The 9,468-nt window shown below is 39.8% G+C and overlaps 1 long non-coding RNA gene across 6 annotated transcripts in view; it reads left to right on the top strand.

Annotated features, from left to right (window-relative positions):
- LOC310897017 overlaps positions 1-9,468 on the top strand; it is a 102,170-nt gene that overhangs the window by 65,758 nt on the left and 26,944 nt on the right. For all 6 annotated transcript variants that reach the window (XR_014581985.1, XR_014581986.1, XR_014581987.1 and 3 more), the window contains 2 exons: positions 909-990; positions 8,312-9,468. The exon at positions 8,312-9,468 is cut by the window's right edge and continues 26,944 nt beyond it. This is a non-coding gene — a long non-coding RNA (uncharacterized lncRNA). The remainder of the gene's footprint in view (positions 1-908; positions 991-8,311) is intronic.

Below are 9,468 nucleotides of genomic sequence, written 5' to 3'. Positions count from 1 at the left end.
AGTTTACAGCTCTGTGTGAAGTAGCACAGGCAAGGTACGTGATGAGATGCAAACAGGGGAAAAAGTGCTTTTACTGACGTTTGCAGAAGCAAGAGAAACACCTGTGAGAAGCGGGTGCTTCAGGGACACCCACGTTTGCAAATTGTTCATGGGTATCTTGGAGATAGCACTTCTCTACTTGTGGAGTGATTAGTTACCTCTTCAGCACTGGCAAAGCTTGTGGATGATGAGCTCTGCCTTCACCTGCAGGTGTTGCCATGGCAAGGGACTCTAGAAGTACATTCAAGCAACAAAAACAAAAAAGGGATAAAGCAAAAATGAGAAACAAGGAAGAAGAAATGGGAGCGGGAGAAGACAATAAGAACATTGCGCTGAGCGGGCACCCTCCTGCTGAGCTGACAGCGCTTGTGGCTGCCTCCTGCCCCACGTAGCATTGTGGCGTGCAGGCAGGGAGCTCATGACTGTGGCTCTGCAAGATCTCTGGTCTGGCTGCCGTGGCACAAATGTGGCCCAGCTGGAGGGGCTCGGGTCATCGCTGCAGAAAGGTCCACTTCCAGTCTTAAACCTCATTTCAGCGTATGATAAACTTCAAGCACTTGAGGACCCCCATTGATTTTGGAGCCCTTTGAAGGATCAGCATCTAACTGTGGTGGTCTTATCCCAGCCCTGATTTCCAAGTATTCCAAATGGGAATAACACTTTTTTTCCCCCTCTCATCCACATCTTCCTTTTCATCCTGCTTGAGTAAACCTTTTTCATGTGTGTATTTCTCTGTATTTGTGAATATTTGACTTGAACTTGTGTGCATGTGTATGCATTTGAATTACTTGGTTAAAAAAATAAATCTAGATATGTGGGCATTTAGGTTTTTAAAGTAGTTACTCCCTGTTCATTCTTCTCCTTGGCAGAGTGAGTCCCATAGCTGAGGACCTGCTGCTGTGATACTTTTGTACTCATGCCTCACCCTTATTCTCGCTGTTCTCCAAAAAAGTAAGTAATGTCAGATGGAGATGCTCTTCTCAGTTGCACCCTAATTTTACACTGGGAGTGACCTTGCTTCCTTCATGCTTCAGTTCTCCTGAGATGGGAATGCAGATGCATGGCAGGAAGAAGAACTGTGCTGTGCTGCAGCTAGTTCCCAAACTGGGCAGTTTGGGGAGCAGGACTGCAGGATACCACGGTGTGGCACCTCTGCTTGCAGGCTAGATGTTTTCTCTGGTGGTGAAGGCCAGACTCAGGCACTGCAGTTGGCCTCTCCCAGGATGAAGACTTCCATATACACTAAGTTTACGGGGTTGGAGTCAGCGCATAAAGAAGTGTGCTCAGCATGTGTTTCAGGGTGTTAACATCCATGATGTATATGCTTGCCCTTGTTCGGTGAGTACAGCTTCGCTCCTAATTAAGAATTGCAGTAATCAGGCAAGAGGTTTATTGTGTGAAGCTGAAGAGCCAAAATTATTTGTGAATTCAGTTCAGATTCAATGAGTTTTTTTTCACACAAGCTAGAAATGGTTGTTTCATTTCTACATTTTGAAACAAAATACTTTCATTTTGAAACAAATCTAATTTCCTTCTTAGAGTGTGAAATGATAATTGTTTTGCTGTAAAAACTATTCTTGGGTTGATCCAAGCCACTAGTATTGTTGTGTTGGTGTTGTGGGTTTTGTGTGTGTGCTTTTTTTAAAATTGTCAGCTGGAAAAAATTAACTATTTGCACAGTTGGTTACATGAGACAGATCAACAGCTCTGGGGCCGTATCTGAGATCAGGGTCTCTGCCAAGAAACAGGCTCAGCTGACGTTTATTCTGCCACAGGCAGAGTAGATGTATCCAACACGTTCCTTGCAAAGCTTTGTCTTTGCTGGGTATGGGGGTAAGAAAGGGAATGTGTAAGGGAATAGTTTGCTGCTTTGTTTAGAATTACATTTATAACTTTTCTAAGTACTTCTAGAACTTTCCACAACTGCTTCAGTTCCACTAGATTTTTCTGGGTCAACAACATCACCAAACTCCAGCACAAGGCTTTTATTTATTTATTTCATTTGAGGACTCCAAGAAGTCTCTGAGCCAGTGCTCCTAAATAACACGGTGCTAGAGGATTAGATGTCATATGCAACCTAGAAATGAGAGCAGTCATGGCCTATTTAGAAGATATTAACCCATAAGGAATCCTATTCCAAGCAAATATGATTTATAAAGTGTTATTACACTGCTGCTACAGTGTCATCCGGCAGCTCAATTAGAAATGCAGAAGATGCTGTTTGAAAGCCTATTTTGGTCAATGAAAAGACACCGTTAATGTCGGTGGTGTGTTAGACCAGACTTCATGGAAATGAGTCCATTAACAGGGGATGACCTTTTTCTCTAAACTGAAATAAAAATGTGCCAGTCTTAGATCTGAAACCAGAGGGCTGTGATGTGATTCCAGTGGGTTTGGCTTATTATTTATTATTTTATTACACCATTTCATACCTGGAGAAGTCTTGCCTGTAGTTTAGCCCTTTACTTTATAATAGAATTTGGACTTTACCCTTGACCTTCTGTAGCGTCACTGAGCCTGACAAAAATGAAGCACCTTAGGCTGTTTTCTTGCTTTCTCCGTGCCCAAATGGGCACCGTGGATTATGCCGAAGGTTTCTGCCCTCCTGCTGTGGACTATTATGGCATGGTCTGCTTTGTGCAAGAATTCTTTATATGTAGCATTTTCATCTTCATCGTCTCAATACGCACCCGTGTGTGTATATATAGCTTTATATGTATTCTTGGAGGTGCTGTGACTTTTTTTTTTTTTTTTCCTTTTGCCCAGTCATCTGGAGTTACTCTCTCAGGCTTTCTGTAAGGTTGTGTCATTTTGTGCTTCTCATCTGGGCTTGATAAATTTTGTTATAGAAATAGATAGCACTTGACTGATTTTACACTCTTGTTGCTTTGTTTCTGCTACTTTGAAGTGCTTTTGTGCACCCACTAAAAGAAGGTCCTTCCTAGCTGAGATCTCCTTTGATTAGTATCTTTTAATTTCATGCTAATTTCTGAAGCCTGGGCAGTGCTGTACACAATAGTGTTTTTTCTTACCTTTCCTATGTGGCTTCTACCATCTGTTGACAAGTGCTGACCCAGAGCTACAGCTACAAAATGGTTTGCAAGTGTAACAATTGTAGGTATTTCCTTTTCATTCGTAATGTTGTCTGTGCTACCTGAGCCCAGACAGTGATGGTTTCAGTGTAGGTCTGTTCTTGGCTACCTCATGTGTTTTGCGTTTTAGGCCCTCTTTTATTTTGGGGGTTAAACAATGATACCTACCTCTATAGCGATGTTATCTTTCCAATAGGCTTTTTAATACTGACAAAGTGGGGGGAGGAAAGGAAGAGGTGATTTCTAAAGGTCATCATTCAAGCTAATCAATGGCATCTCATTGAAAATAGTTTAACTTCTCTCCCAAAAATTGCTTTTATCCATATATTTTGTCTCAAGCCAAGTCATTGCACACTATTCCTGTTCAAAGATCCCCTCAGATACCTCCTGTCCTCTGCACGTTTTTTCTCTACACGTGCTTGTATATATCTATTTGTACCATTTTTTTTTCCAAGAACAATGCACCTTTTTAAGATAGAAGCTTATTTTACCTGCCTGACACCTTGCCCTTCGTCCAGGTTATCTATATGTTATTCCACACTTGCCTCTTCATGTATTGCACACAAATTTGGTCTCTGCCATTTGCTTACCCTTGTAGTCTCTCTGCATGCCTTGGTATGCCTTTTAATTAGATGCACTTCTGTTCTTTCATTGCTTGTTAACCCTTTCTTTTGAGAGGCAATTTGCCTTAGCCCTGCAAATAGCCTCTGTTTTTTGCAAAGTCAAGTCCATTTCCCTTGGTAACCTTGATTTCACCAGCTATCATTTATACCACAAATAATTCAGCCTCTAATTAGTCCATCTGTTAACTATTCAAGTACACATGACTTATCTTTATTATGTAACATAATGGTCAGTTTTCTTACCTGCTAGTGATACTTTGGTATGGAAAATAGTTTTTCTACTTACGACTTTCCCATGTTGCCAATGTGCCCCCTATGGAATATATTGCAGATTACATGGTTTTATAGTTGTGCCAAGGAACGGGATAAGGATTTCACCCTCTCTTCTTTTTTAGTTTGTTTTCTGCAATTGTTGTTGCTTCCAACTAAGTGCAGAGGCTTTGTAGTTACCTCCTCCTTTTCTTTGCCAGATTTCTTTCAAATTAGAGAGGTTGATGCTAATGTTTGCTTTCTTTTGTTTTTGTGGAAAACAAGGTTTGCCTCTAACAAAGGCAGAATAATGTTGACCATGATTTTCTAATGCAGGCCACATGGGCCAAGGTTAGATTTCTGTCACAGGATGTGAGTTTGTATGAATTAGCCACTAAGAAATGTCTAACCTGTATTTGCAGATAGGGCTCACAGGTGAGATCTGTTCGTTCAAGACGGCAATAATCTAGAGAACTAAATGCTATTGGCCACCAACAGTGCTGTGAAAAATGTTCAAGTTTCCAACTTAATTTTCAGGATCTTGTTCCTTTTTTTTCTATAATGTTTGTAATTATTTGGAGAAAAAAATAAAAACACAACAAAACAAAATAAAACCTGCATCTTCTGAAAGGTTACGTTTAAGACGTAACGCTCTTGGAACCCAAGAGCGAGCACAGACAAATGCAAACCATGGCAGCATTACTGGGTTGTATCTGTTGGATGCTACTCACAAGGGTTTGTCAGAATTGCTTATTTCGATCCAGAAGAACTATGAAAAGTTTGTGTCACCTATCTTACTGTAATGTTCTCCCCGTAAGATGGGGAAAATGCATCCAGAGCCAGAAGAAAGTTCTCCTTTTGCCTTTCCTTAAAAACTGTGGTCCTGAAAAGATGTCCTGCATAATTTTATTTTCACAGGCTCAAAATGGGGCTGAAATCATATGTTGTTGAGGTTCTTGTGGCTTCTGCAACTCACCTAGCAGTAATGTTTCTTAAACTGGACTTGAATCTTTTGAATTTTACTTATCCAAAACCTCCATTGCAAAGGGAATTTGTTACAGGTTTCTCCTTTTGAAAACAGTAGGATTGTACCCTCTATGCAGAATTTCATGTGGCTATTTTGAATGTTATCCTCTGAGTTCCATGTAGATGTCTTATGAACCAACCAGTGACCTGGCATTACGTTGGTCAGTGTTGTCTCCAAATCTGCTCTATTCCTTCTGCAACTTGCATCGAGTCCCAAAAGTTCTTCGATGGGACAGAGAAGGAATATTGCCAAAGTTGAATGAGTTACAGCCTCTAGTACCTAATTAAAATGATTTTGTGCCAGTTGCTTTTGTTGGGTAGGATCCACACATAATATAATTTTAATCCTGTTTATATACACTCCGGGGACAGATTTGAGATCAGCATTGCCATTTAAGTGAGGTTAATCAAGCATACTGTATGCAGCTTTTGTTTCTCTACGCTATGTGAAAGGTGACTACCGCTGATGGGATCCTGACTGGCCGTTCACTGCAAAAAACACCACTTTCTTGTTAACAGAGTGTCTGATCATTAACCTAACCCCAGCCCCAGTGACTCTTCCTGCCTGGTCCCTGGAATTGCGCAGCTGTTGTTATTCACAGAGGAGCTTATAGTTATCAACTGGGTCGTACTGGCAGCGGGTGCACGATGGTGCAGAGGGTAGGAAACAAGTGAAAAATAATTACGTCTTCCCTAAAAACAAATCCTATTTTTTGTATTCGTGGTGCGTTTTATGTATATATAAAGGACATTATGGCAAAATGAAAAAGACCCTCATAAAAATCCTTCTTGAAAAGTATTGTTGCTGACAGCCGTGACCTCTGTGAGTCTGCATGTTTACCCATAATTCATAATTAACAAAGACATTAGAACTGCCACTGGAGGATTCTGGGCTTTATTTCTTTCTAACTGGGCAGTACTAATGCTGGAAGTGCTCCCAATTCAGTGATTTAACATTTCAGGAAATCTTGGAGAGGCAGCAGAAGCCTCCTTATATAGTTCATACTCTGGGACTGTGGTTATACAGATATGGCTGAGATAATTATTCAGCTCTTGTTATTGCTGTAGTTCTGCACCTGATCCCTGAGCCATTAGAGCACTCTGCAGGTTATTACAACTATCAAACATCAAGGTCTCTTTTCTAGTCTCTCGACTATGTGGTTATCATTTTACTTCTTTTAAATCCTCCATCTGCATAGAAAGCTTCTGTGCTCTAACTTGGAGATCTGCTAATGCTTTTTTTTTTTTACGACTTCTCAAATGAGGCCCTTTTCTTATCAGCACATTAACATAAAAATATAAACTTAGAATTTCTCCACTTGTGTTGTTTTTATTTTTTCCCTCTTGTTGATTACTTCCTTGAGACACGGTGCACGTACACTTCAGTCTGCAGAGAGAATGAGCACAGAGTGGAGGGGTTGTCCAAAACCATGGCAAAACACAAAATCTCCCCAGGACAGTATCGTTTCTGGTGGTGGGCTAGGTTTGTGCCAGCTTTTAGCTGAAACACCACTCTGCTTTATGTAAACTTGTACCTTATTGCTGCTCTTCAAGTTGGACAAAAATTTTTTTAATGGAAAATGGAATGGTAGCTTTAAATGAAGATTTGAATCTAGCTATGCTTAAAGGCTTGCTATTTGGTTGGGTAGTCCTCTGTTAGCATTTAAGATGGGGAATCTTGCTGAAAAAAATCTTTCCTGTATGTGATATCATCACCTGGCTTTCACTGATTACCCTTAAAAAAAAAAGAAAAAAAAAAAAGTGGATCTGAATATCCTTCTTTCAGCTATTTGCAGTACAGACATTCACTCTTATGATGATATTTAAGATAATTTTGTAAAGTAAGAACCTAGAGCAGACCTCTACAGGCTGTGTCATAAGGGAAAACAAGGAGCTAATGCTGGTATAGGCACAAGGGAGCTCAGCTTTCTGAAATCTGTGTTGTGCATTATATCAACAAAACACCTGCAAAAGGCATTCCATCAGCACCAGGCAAACTGATGAGGGATCAAATCCACCAAGAGTCAGGGGCAGTCACAAACAGTATGGCAAAAGGAGGAAACATATGGTTGCCTTACTTAATATTGCTGTACTGTCGTCCCACAACATATTCCCCTAAATGGGCATTAGCTTTATTGGTAAATCGGAAGGATGTGGAACACGGGAGAAAAACATTGTGTGTATGGTGTGTTTTTTAATACAATGTGCAATCTAACAGATAGGCATTTATTCCTCTAACATATATTACATAATATATATTACATAATGCATATTATAATATTTCTTTAAATGATAGGTATTTTAGGAGGTATCTCAGGAAAGCTGTGGTTTTATATAATGAAAGCAAAGGGTAATTATGCTCTGACTTGTCCTTTACTTGTTTTCTAGTTATTCTTACGGATTTTTACTGCCTCTTTTGCATGGCCTTGCATGAGAATAGTACTTTTACACCAACTCTTTGTTAAGGTCTTTTGGCAGCAAACCTTAATATTTTAGCTAAAAAGCCATGTGATTTCCCATTGTTTTTTATATTAGTATGACATGAAAATAAATAGAATTCAAGTGTGAGTTGTTTGAGGGGAGGGCTTGAATATTATATCAGGATACCTCACTGAAATCTACATATATAAAGAAAGGAAATATATGACTGGTGAACCTGGTTAAAAATGGAGAAAATATTTCAGTTTTAAGATTCACATTTTTATTATGCTGTGGGAAGCTGCAGGAAAAGACAACTTTAAAACTTTTTTTTTTTTAAATGAGTCCATTGGTTAAGCTTTAAAATTACCATGGGTGATTAATTGTAATAGTGCATTCTTCAAAAAAAAAAAAAAAAGAGGTGGTGGGAACAACAGTGACAAGATAAGCTGTGTCACCCTTAGTACAGAATCCTGTTGCTGTACACAGCTTTCTCTTGTTTATAAACAATGTGTGCTTGCGACTTTAAAGCCATCATCTTACAACTCGATGCTGGCATGGAAATCCTTGTACTTGCATCCTGTTGGACTTAGGACAGATTTAAGAATTGACTTTGAGGCCTTAAACTGAAAGAATCAACACATAATTTTCATTAATCCATATCTTTCAATAATAATAACTAGATACATGATATTTAATAGCTTATTACTTGCTTAGATATGTGAAACTGCATCAATAATCAGAAAATGGGTCATGAACTAATTTTTAGATAATAGTATACTCTAATTAGAGCCTTGCTATGGTGTTTCTTGTAAGAGGCGATTAATTGTAAATGGTTAATTATACATTTTTACTTTATTTTAGGACAACTGCAATAAAAAGTACCAGGATTTCACAGTTATGCTTCTGTTGATCTAACATCAGACCTGTTTGCTCCCCTGTGCTGTCATCGCGTTCAGAGACGTGCTGCTGTGAATGACACCCTGTGGCACTCTGGTACTTTTGGAAAGGAGGTGACTTCACATTAACTGCTTTTCTTTTAAAGGCAAGAATGCATGCTGTGTTTATTCTGTGCAGGGAGCAGCAATGGTGGGTGGCTGCTCCCTTTTCTCCATAAGGAAAGGTGAGCCAGGAGCTGAGGGTGGCAGCAAGAATGATGGGCGTCACTGACGGATCGTAGTACCAGTGTAAGGCAAGATTAGGTTCAGTGACGGGAAAAACTCATGTCTAGTGATGGTAAGCAGGGTTAGCAATAGTCCAGATCACCAGAGATGTCCACAGCAAAGTGGTCAGTCTGAGGTCAAGCCAGGAATGCAAGTTCAGGATCTGGGTCATTGTGAACCTCAAAGTTCATGGCCAGGCACATGTGGCATAGCTCAGATGAAGACTGAGGACAAGATCCTGACCACAAATGCAGCTCCTATAAATATAGCAAAGGGAAGGAGGCCCTGGAAAGGCTTCTCGCAGCTCTTTTTACAGTGGCCTGATCCAAAGTTACACAGCCGCAGAATATCAGTGCTGGCTTCAAACACAGGCAGCCAGATCTGGGGTGGTGGCTGCATGTACACAAAAGTATGGCATTACGTTATTAGTCTTCTGGATGGACAGGACACTTAAAGAATAAACTGTTTCCTGGTTTATAGTCCCTAAGCACAACACTGAACCACTGAACTTTAAGGTAAGTAGAATTTTTTTTAAGTTTCGTAGTGTTTTTGTGGATTTAGCCACGCTGTCCCTTCTAAAGCCAGTGGGAAATGAGCAACTAAATCCTTGCAAATGACTTAGAAATGTAATGCTTTGAAAGATTGCTGACTAGCATGTTGTCCAGAACTCATTAGTGCCTAGATAGGTACCATACACTGAAAGGAAAAATATGCCTGTACTTTTCACAGATGTTTTATAGGACTGTATTCTGTGTTATTCAGAACTCACATCAGCTTTTTTGTGAATTGTACAGATGCTCTTGATTGCAGGATTAAGCCTGCTATTTTTCAGTTGAAGACACTAATGAGTTTTTAAAA

The sequence above is a fragment of the Anser anser genome, assembly GCF_964211835.1.
Source record: "Anser anser genome assembly, chromosome: 3".
Classification (NCBI taxonomy): domain Eukaryota; kingdom Metazoa; phylum Chordata; class Aves; order Anseriformes; family Anatidae; genus Anser; species Anser anser.
Note: the sequence above shows the minus strand (reverse complement) of the source record. Positions and strands in the feature narration are given on the sequence as shown.